This window comes from Balaenoptera musculus, chromosome 6 (assembly GCF_009873245.2).
Source record: "Balaenoptera musculus isolate JJ_BM4_2016_0621 chromosome 6, mBalMus1.pri.v3, whole genome shotgun sequence".
In the NCBI taxonomy this organism is placed as follows: Eukaryota; Metazoa; Chordata; class Mammalia; order Artiodactyla; family Balaenopteridae; genus Balaenoptera; species Balaenoptera musculus.
Genome location: NC_045790.1, coordinates 23,749,299 through 23,757,734, shown reverse-complemented (window position 1 = coordinate 23,757,734; position 8,436 = coordinate 23,749,299). Strand labels below are relative to the sequence as shown.

Below are 8,436 nucleotides of genomic sequence, written 5' to 3'. Positions count from 1 at the left end.
AATGTGGTTGCTGTGGGGGAGGAATGTATTGTGAGTTTGGGATTAGCAGATGCAAACATATATAGAGTGGATAAGCAGCAAGGTCCTACTGTATAGCACAGGGAACTACATTTAATATCCTGTAATAAACCATAATGGAAAAGAATATGAAAAAGGAGGTACATATATGTATAATTGAATCACTTTGCTGTATGGCAGAAATTAACACAACATTGTAAATCAACTATGCTTCAATAAAATAAATTAAAAATAAAAACCTTGTCGGGGCATAAATGATTCTCATTAAGGTGGCACTGTTATTGGATTGATTTGCAGGGATTGTTGCATTTGCCAGGGGTCAGTAAGGTTTTCAATGCACTTGGAAAGTAAATCTCTTAGCCTGAAATAAAAAGTTATTCTAAATACCTTGCAAAGAAGGGTGCTGCTGGTGAGATCATTTTGTGATTGGGGGAAGATCCGATTTAGATAATTATGAGAATGTGGGTGTGCATGTGTACTAAGATTTATGTACATATTTATGTCTAATTAGGCAAGTACAGTTATAATCAGAGAAAAGTAAAAACAAGGCTTTGGATGTTCTGGTCGTAAAAGTTGATCTCAGGGGACTTCCCTAGCGGTCCGGTGGTTAAGACTCCATGTTTCCACTGCAGGGGGCATGGGTTCGATCCCTGGTTGGGGAACTAAACTAAGATCCCACATACTGTGTGGCGCAGCCAAAGGAAAAAAAAAAGTTGAACTCGATAAAAGATTTCCAAGAGGGGTCAGTCATATTTGTGATGACATTGGAAGTAAAAAATAAATTGATCAAAGGAGGACCAGGGGGTTCCTAGCATCATAGATAAATTTGAATCTTTGATGACAGATCTAGCAGCCTGAAAGTTTACTCCACTTAGCAATGGCCTGTGAGATGTAGATGATGGTATTATCTTTCCAGGCCAATGCCAGAGTAAAGGAAAGAAAGAGAAGAAGAAAAGTTTCCATGTTTCAATAGAGTATGAGTCTTGATCTGGCATCTTGGGCAGAAGTAGTCCACCTCAGTGTCAGCTACATCTTTTCCTTATCAATTTGATCCAGTGTCTGCACAGGACCAGATGTCAGATGGACCCTTTTTCAGCTGTGAGATGTGTACTCAAGGCTCAATACCTTTTAGTTTCCCATCAGTGTCAGTGGTCAGGAGCACTGGATAAGGTCCCTTCCAAAAGGGTTTGAGGGCTGTCCTCCTCTGCTAACATTTCCAGAATACCAGACACCAGACTCTAGACTGTGACCAACAGGATCTTTTGAATTTGGATCCAGGAAAGTTTTTTTAACCTGTTGATAATAGGCTTTAACATAAGACATTAAAGACATATACTAGCTAGTCATACTAGCATGAGATAACAAGAGATCAGCAGAAAAGTGTATACCAATGGACATTGGTCTGCCAGTGACTATCTCCTGTAGAGTGAGTTTACGTTTCCCAAAGAGTGTACAGCAAATAGCAAAACCAAAGGCAATGCATCAGGCCAAGGGATTCCAGTAGTTTCAGCAAGTTTTGAGATTTTAAGTTTGAGAATCCTGTTAGTCCTTTCAACCTTGCCTGATGATCGAGGGTGATAGGGACAGTGATAATTCTGAGCAGTTTACAACATTTTTGTTAAGGCTTGTGTGATTTGCCCAGTGCAGTGGGTGCTTCAATTACTGGAGATTGTGGAAGGTATACCCCGAGCAGGAAACATTTTCTAAAATTTTCTGTGCCACTGTGAGGGCACTGGCTTAGCAGCAAAGGAAGGCTTCAACCCATTCAGAAAACATAAATACAATGACAAGAATATATTGATAAGCCATACTAAGTGACAGCTGAATGAAATCCAGCTGCAGATGTTCAAAGGGTTCAGAAGGAGGAGGTCTCAGGCCTCTGGGAACAAAAACAATTTTTCCAGGAACGTGGACCTGTCAGGTCAAACATTGGTGGCTAACTGTTTTTGTAACTTTATAGAAGTCTCCTGACCAATGTTATTCAAAATTTGAGCCATTTTGAATGCACCATGGTGGAAAAAGGAATGCAAAAAACATAAAATGAGGTTTGCCAGGGATCTGAGAAGAACCAAGCAGCTGTCTTGGGCTTCCCATTGCCCAGACTGTTCATTGAAATTACAACCACTGTTTGCCCATCTTAATTTCTCTGATTCAGAAGTAGGCTGCTGCCATGTTGCAAGGACATCAGGATGGCAAAAGTCTGGGAAATAGGGGTCATGGACTTCATTCACATGTGCCACAACTTTAAAGATTCTGCTATTGCCTTTGCATGAAAGACAGCTAGGGTATCTCCCTGATAACTCAGGTGCAGTCTTCTTAGTGTGAGCCTCAATTTTTATAACAGCAAATTCAGAAAACAAAAGAATAGCACTAATAAGATTGTTTGCTTGTTGTTCATTTTTGACTGGCATCCCAGTGAACATAAGAAAACTCCTTTGTTTCCATAGCACTCTCAAATCATGGATGACCCCAAAGGCATGCTGATTATCAGTATAAATATTAGCAGTTTGTCCTTCTGATAACTGGCATTCTCTGGTAAGAACATGGAGCTCTGCCTGTTGGGCTGATTTAGCTTGTGAGAGATTTTTCCACTCAAGTAATTCCTATTGGGTAGTAACAGCATAACAAGCTTAGACATTTCCTTTTTAATTTTTGCAGTATGACCCATCAACAAAGATTAGATCAGGATTAATCAAAGGGGTGTCTCATAAATCAGGATGCAGTGTCCCTAAATGGGACGTTATTACCTTACAGTCCTGGGGCTTACCTTTGTCAGGCAGGCGTAGTAGAGTAGCAGGATTAAGAACGTTGCAATGTTTAAGATGAAGATTAGGTGGTGAAAACAGAAGGATCTCATAGGAGCTTAGTCTGTTTGTGGAGAAATGTTGAGTCAATTCAGAATTAAGGAGGTTTTGGACAGCATGTGGAGTTTATTAATAAATGTCATTCCTAGATTAAATCTGCTGAGGCTTCTACTAACCTTGTGAATGCAGCTATACCCTTAAGGCACTTGGGATAATCACGAGGAACAGAATCAACTGCCTGCTATAATAAGCAGTAAGCCTATGTTTATTGCCATGTGCTGCATAAGCATTCCCAGGGCTTGGTTCTTTCTCTCATGCACAAATAAAAAGTTTAGAATAGTTAGGTAGCCCTAAGGCAGGTTTTTTTTTGCAGTACCTGTTTTAGCTTTATAGAGTCTGCTCATGTTTATCTTCCCAAGGAAGGGGTTCAGGGAGCAAAATTTTAGGAAGTTCATAAAGTAGGAAAGCCCATAGAAACAAACTAGGAATCCATAGCCTATAATAACAGCCAGGCCCAGAAATCCACAAAGATGTCACTTAGTCGTGGGCCTAGGAAATTCTTGGATTTGCTTAATGCTTTTTGGAAATAACTGGATTCCTCCAGTGCTTAGATTATGACCTAGATAATAAAGTGTCTAGAGATCATTGTAATTGTTTTTTAGAGACTTTATGTCCCTTTTCAGCTAACTGTAGTAGCAAATAAGTAGAATCTTTATGGATGTCTCTTTTGTAACATGCACAGCAAGAGGCTTGTCTACATATTGTAAAAGAGTCAATTTCCTGGGGAACTAGAGGGTACTTAAATCTCAGTGGAGCAATTGGGAAAATTACAAAGGGCCTCAGTGAACCCTTGAGGCTTGACTGTCCAGGTATATTGCTGATTGTTCCAAGCAAAGACAAATAGGTATCTACAGGGATGCTGAAAAAGGCCAAACAAAGGTACACAACAGTGAACCATTTTGAGTCTGGTGGAACCTGTGAGAAAAAGGTGTTTGGGTTTGGAACAACTAGGAAACAGGGAGAGAGCTATCTTGTTAATAACTCTCAAGTCCTGGACAAATCACCATCCCCACCCATTAGGTTTCCAGACAGGAAAAATTGGCATGTTACAGGGGGACAGGTACAGGAAATGATTAGCCCTTGGGTGATTAGGTCTTCTACTGTTGGTATGTGGCCTTGCATGGCCTCAGGCTTTAATGGATGTTGAGGCAATTTAGGAAGAGGTTTAGTCATATCTATTTGAATTTTTATAGACTCTGCACTTTTTATTCTCCCAAAATCAGTATTAGAAGTAGCCCAGAGATTTTCAGACACCTCCATTAAATTAGGGGATTTTTGTTGGAGTTCTTCCTCTTCTATGTCAAAGACAGATTGTAAAGAACATAAAAGATAAGATTCAGGTTGGTCAGGAAATTCTAAGATGAGGTCTCCATTGGCTGCTAAATGTATTAGCCCTTTTAGTTTAGAAAGGAGAGCTCTGCATAATAGATTGGGCTGTGTCACGTAGTAAAAGGAATGCTTTTCAGTAAAAGGTCCCAGAGCCATTTGTACTGGTTGAGATAGAAGTCTTCTCTGAATTTTATTAAATACCCCCAATATGGAAAGTTCTTTTTCACTCTTGAAGGGTTTGTTGTCCTATGAGAGTGGGGTTTAAAGTAGAAAGTGTGGCTCTGGTATCTACCAGAATTTGGCAAAATTTCCCATTAATTTTAGTTTTAGCTTCCCCTTGGCTGTTTAAGGGAATTACTAGAGGCAGTTTACTGGAGAACTTCTCAGAGTCCTGTCAATTCTGGGAGGGGGCCATATAGGGATCCTCCTTTGGGGAAAGATATGAGAGCATTTGAGTTGATTCTGTAGAATTTGCATAGGGCCTTTGAGGACAATCTCTTTTCTTTTTTTTAAAAAAATATTTATTTATTTACTTAGGCTGTGCCAGGTCTTTGTTGCAGCATGTGGACTCTTAGCTGCGGCATGCATGAGGGATATAGTTCCCTGACCAGGGATCAAACCTGGGCCCCCTGCATTGGGAGCGTGGAGACTTGCCCACCAGGGAATTCCCAAGGGCGATCTCTTTTCCAGTGTCCCAGTTGATGACAATTGAGACATCAATCCTTGGACCAGTGTTTTGATGATGAACCCCTAGAAGCGTGCAATTCAAGGAACCCAGATGTTATATAGGTCTCTGGCCTTGGAGCTGTTGTAGCTGTAAGGCTAACAGTTCAGTTATTTTCTGTTTACGATCTTGTTCCAAACTGCTTTCAAAGTTCTCAGCTATGGTCGCAAGTTCAGTCAGACTCATGGCCTCCCATCCTGTTTTCTATCTTTTTATCAATACACTAATCTCATAATCCATTTACAGATAGTGCAGCTAGAGCAGGTTGAATGACCTCATTTACTGTATGGAACTCAGAATGCCACAGGAAGAGGACTTTCAGATGGGCTTAAAATCTGCCACATCTTTCTTTTGTTTGCAAGTCTGAATAAGAGGCCAATCAGTGTGGGCAAGGAAGACTCTAGGAATGACTTTTCAAAGATTAGTCTCTATTTTGTGAGCTTTTTCTGGTCCATTCAGAGACCATGTTGAAGATTGAGAAGACATTTTGCTTCCTGCATTCATTTTTGGGCTTTACCACCTGCTACCAGCATGTGCACAAGCTGATAAAGATCTGGCAGCCCAGGGTCATAGGCCCTGACAGTGACTCTAAATTCTTCAGAAAGCTTTTGGGGATCCTCCTTGGTTTAGGAAAGTCTTTACCTATGGTCCTTAGTTCAGTCTTTGACCAAAGAGTGAAAGTTATCTGCGGAAGATCACCTGCAATTTGAGGTGGTTTTATTTTTAAAAGTAACTGTGTAACGGTCTCTTCAGAGTGGAAAGGCAATTCAGATAGAGAATCAGTAGAACGTAAGCACTCAGACAAAGGAGGATAGGGGAGGTAGTAGAAGTCACATCAGTCTTACTGTCTTCGGTTGCAGGAACCTCTTGTGTCTTAAATTTTTCATTAGCCTTCTACAACAAATTTTTTTTAATTGAGCTATTTTGGACTCTTGAAGCCTTTTAGAAGCTTCTGCATACCAATTAAATTAGGTATCCCATTCTGTTTATTTGATTCAGTACACTGTACTATTTTCAAGTACACTCCTTAAATAAATAATCTTATCTAATTGGAATATTTCCCATAATGGCCATTGTAATTCTAGGTGGTTTTTAGTAAGATTTTGACATTTTTGTAGATATCTACAGCTTCGAGGACTATAATTCTTAGATGTAAAATAAGCAGGTGTGCTGAAATGTAGCAAAGTTAATTCTATAAATTTTAGGGAACCTCTTTCTTTCCAGCTGAGCCTTTGGGTCCCTCAGAGACAAACTAGTACCTAAAAGGGATGTGCTGATGTGTTGAGGTAGCACAGTGTTTTATAGTGTACCTCAATGCACATAAATTTTTGAGGTTTGTGGGTGACTTTGAATCAATCTAACCCATTCCATGACCAACTTATCTCAACATGAGAGTCTTTGACTTAGGTGGCAAGTGCTCTAACAGCTCTTAAATGCTTGTCTAATACCCATTAGTTTTGCTGGTTTTGTCTTTTGTTTGTTCGTTTTTTGGTTTTTGGGCTTTTGGGGTTTTGTTGTTGTTTTTCTTTCTTTCTTTTTTTTTTTTGGCTTCTGAGATTCCCATTAGCAACAGCTTTCACTTATTGGAATCAGAACAGCTCAAGTTAGACCCAGTCTGATCTCAGACCAAGTCCATGTTCTTTTCAGGTTTTAAAACTTTTTATTTGCATATTAAAAATTATGCATTCTGATAATTAAAATCATTTGAAGAAAACAATGGCATTCCGATTAAACTGCATTTTATAGCCTGCAAGACACCTTGGACCAGCTTGCTTTTTACTCTAGGTTTCACTGTTGTCCCACTCAGCTTTTTCTTTCACCAACATGCAAGTTCCTTTCCTTCCCTGCCAACCAGACAGGCAGATGGGAGAGGCTGGTGTGGATTTTGTTGCCAGTAATTCTCCATTCTTTAGTGTGAAAAGGGGCAGCGCTGTCACTTGAACTTGATCCAACCTCTTTGCATCTTACATAGTTAAACAGCTACAAGAAGTCAAATGAGAAGGCAAAGCTTGTGGAACGTACAGTGCATATTGGAGGCTCCTGCCTCATTATGACTCACCTACTTGCTTCTCCTGTTCAATCATTTCTTTTGAAGGCTGTGGGTTTTTCTCTTATGTTTCTGTCTTCTTCAATTTTGATTTATTGGATTTCTCAGTGTCAGCCATATCAAATCTGTCAGACATGGTTTCAGAGGAAACAGAGCAAGGTGTACACGTGAGTGGAGTCTGGTCTGAGCAGTGGCTTCTGTGGAGTCCTAGTTTGGCTCAGTTGGACCCAATCCAACTCTGGCTAGCAGTTCCCAATGTGGAATCTAGGGAGAGTCTGGGGAGAGATTCCAAACAAATGGGGAACTGTGGCAATCCAATTAGATCAGGAGTTTGATGTAAAGAGAGTGGAGCTCAGAACTGAAAGGAACTTATCTATGGCCCTCAGAAATGGTGAGAAAGAGAGACAACTCAAAAGGGTTCAAGGTGTACCATGCCTGTGTTTCTCGTTGTTACTGAAGCTGCCAGAAGAATCCTTCAATCCCACCATTGCCACCAAAACTATTAATAAACAAAATTCAACTGAGTAAATTTAAAGATCAAATTGGCTTTATTCAGCAATACATGAATCAGGCAGCATCCTATCTAGCAAACAGAAAAGAGCTCTGCAAGCAACAGAAAAGAAAAGTTGTTTATGGACGGAAAAATGACAAGAAAGGGAAATTTCTAGCAAAGAGTGGATAGTTTGAGGTTTAGGTCACCCTCCTTTGGGGGAGGGAAGGGGTCTTGAGGGATTACCTCACTAGTGCTGACCAGGAAATTCGAGACTAACCTGTTAAAATTACATTCTTGGAGGAGGTTGAAACTGTAATTAGGCTAGGTGTTAGGTCTCTCTCTATTTGCTGCCATGCGGCTTAGCACAAATGACTCCATTTGGGGCCTGTTACTTCTTTTTTAACATTAGTAAATGGGACTCTAAGTGAAGGAGAAGCTGAAATTCTTTATACTGATTTTGCATTTTTTTCTATAGTTGTAATGTTAAAATATAAAACCATTTCAAAATGAAAAAAAATACTTGCCTAGAAAAAGCAACAAGTATTTGCTAATTATCTTACCTAAGATATGCTGGGCCTGAGGTATCAAGTGTTCTTCTCTTGGTTTAAAAGAGATTCTAAGGCATGACTCAAACAAATACTTCCAGTGATTGTTTTGTTTATTTGTTTGTTTGTTCTGCTTTTTTAAATGCACTTCTCTTTCAGATAACTTTGAAGAGATAGAGATATTACCTGGACTCTAATAACTGAGTCAGATATGTCAGGAAGGAGAAACTGACTCCAAATCAATGAGAGGCTGTATGACATGAAGGGGACATCTGAAACAGAGTCAGGGAATCTGGTTCCAAGTCTTGGTGTACAGTTAACTAGCTGTGAGGCATCTACAATTTTCATCACATATAAAATGAGGAGATAAATTAAAGCAACCTCTAAGGTCATTGTGGACATTAACATGCTATAGC

At 39.8% G+C, this 8,436-nt stretch overlaps 1 pseudogene; it reads right to left on the bottom strand.

Moving 5' to 3' along the window:
- Positions 1–6,983: 6,983 nt before the first annotated feature.
- Positions 6,984–7,118, bottom strand: LOC118897282 (annotated as a pseudogene).
- Positions 7,119–8,436: the final 1,318 nt, after the last annotated feature.